A 2,230-nucleotide genomic window follows, 5' to 3' on the forward strand; every position below is an offset into this window, starting at 1 on the left:
CAAGGTTGATGATAATCGTTGCCTACAGACTGCGTAATGAAGGGCAAAGACATTTCCTGAGTGTGTTTTATAACAGTCTTCTTCCTTTCCTGGTTGTAACCAATTCTGTAGGTTGCCTGGCTTGGAAACAAAGCCATCAAAGATGATGGTTCTAGGGTTGCCCCTCAGCAGCTCTGTCAGCATTTGTTCAGAGAGGCTCTCTTCAGCTATTCTTTTTCACCCTGACTGTTTTTCCAGACAGATCCCTACTGAGCTGATGTAGTCACACAGCAAACTGCTAGAAGCAGGCCAACATATGGTATCACTTAGGTACAGTGCAGTCCCAGCACCATTGTAGTGGTACTTCAGTATCTCTGATTCCACTTCTAATCTCAAACAGACAATTCATTCGTGCACAAAAAAGAAAAGCAAGTAGGAGCTTAAAGAAGATTCTGCAGCCCATGGAAAGAGTTTGAATTCCATACCATGCTTCATGCCTTCAAGAGGTAGAGCATTCAGCCCAGGAGCGTGATGCCCAAGGAGTAGTTGGCTCTATGGTCATCTGATTGCTCTGCTAGAGTAGGTCAGTGAGATGTTAAATACAAAGAGCTTTCAAGCCTTTAAAATTGGACTTCTGCACAACTTAACTAGCTTTCCTGACCTAATACAATAAATGCAATCCACTGTGGATACAAACAAATCAGACAAATATGAGCCACTGGGACCTAATGGAAAACCCCAAGTCCCATTGAGACCATATCTCAGCTTTTCAAGCAGCAGCTCAAGGTAAGATTGCAGGCAATGCAGCAAGAATCTGATGTGCACAGGGAAGGAAATTCTACTGTTTGGCAACAGGGAACTACTTGAGACCTTGTCAGAAGCGGTGGGTGGAAGACTTCTTGCACCAGTGTGTGGTGGCAGGGCAGGAGCAACAGCTGCATGAAGGGGGGCTGAGGTTGTATTCTGCCATTAAGTAAGGAGCAATGCCATGTTTGGAAACCTCATGCAAACCAGCTCTCTGCCATTCGAGTTGCTTTTGGAAAACCTTCCAGAAAATCAGTTTCCTTCAGTAGGAAATTTAAAGGTGCTGCAGGAGCTCAGCCTCTTGATTTCAACGACTTGATGTTCACATGCACCCCAGCACACGCTCTCAGAGGTTTCACACAACAGATTTTCATCTGTGGGTAACTAGAGATACAGACATGCGACTATATTTGGAGCCACAAATGAGGCACATCACAACTACTGAACAGCACACGCTCCTTTTTCCTGTTAAAGTGACTTGTCTGCTTTAGGAGCATCAGCTTCCGACACCCACAATTAAACTGTGAATTTTCTAAGGTTCGTTAGACATCCTTCCGCAGGGAGGCCAGCAGTGCAGAACTCAGGGGGCCACCTCCTCCACAACAGGATCATCACTAATGAGAATGTGTTATCCTGCGTTCTTCCAAATCAATTATAATCTTGCTCTTTTTTGGGGTACCCGGCTTCAAGTGACATGAAGTAAATGTGGCCTTCCAAAGGTAGGTGTTCAATTTAAGCTCATCTTACAGGCACCTGATTCTGGGCAACCGAAAATGGGAGCACCAAAAACAGAGGTGTTTTGAAAGCAGTGACTGCCGTAAGGGAAGAGTTCGGTTCGTTTCCTCTCTGGAGTGCTCTTCTATTGACTCAGTCCTCAAGCAGTGGGAGGTGCTGGAAGGTTGTTTAAACACAAAGAAGAGAGGCAAGGTGATCTCAAATAAGATACGAGTACTGTGGGTTGACCTATTACTGAGATGTTTACTGTACAGAATTTTGTTTAACTTCAGTCCTTAAAGAATAAAATCGGCTCCTGAAGGCATTTAAGAGACTGCATCCAGACAGCAAGCTGCAGCCTGTGTCAGCACCACTTGAAGGGCCACTGGGGACTGTGCTGGAGCCCTGTTCAGGCAGAGGAAGCAACTGCCATGGATCTGCTGTCCCTGCTCAATGCAAAGAAGTTGGACCAGATGACCTTTAAAGATCCCTTGCAACTCCAACTCTATGATTCTATGAAAATAAATGGACTCCAGCAGCTCAAAGAGGTACCTGAAGTTAGCTGTGCCTGAGCCGTCTTCAGGAGGGCTGAGGATGTGGTAGGAAGCATAGCCTGATCTGGCAGACCTCTTCTGTCTCTGGTGGTTGGCAACCCTGCACACAGCAGGGGGGTTGAAACTAGATGATGATTATGGCCATTCTATGTTATGATATAAAAGCTCCATTCCTGTAG

This window comes from Gallus gallus, chromosome 1, assembly GCF_016699485.2.
Source record: "Gallus gallus isolate bGalGal1 chromosome 1, bGalGal1.mat.broiler.GRCg7b, whole genome shotgun sequence".
In the NCBI taxonomy this organism is placed as follows: domain Eukaryota; kingdom Metazoa; phylum Chordata; class Aves; order Galliformes; family Phasianidae; genus Gallus; species Gallus gallus.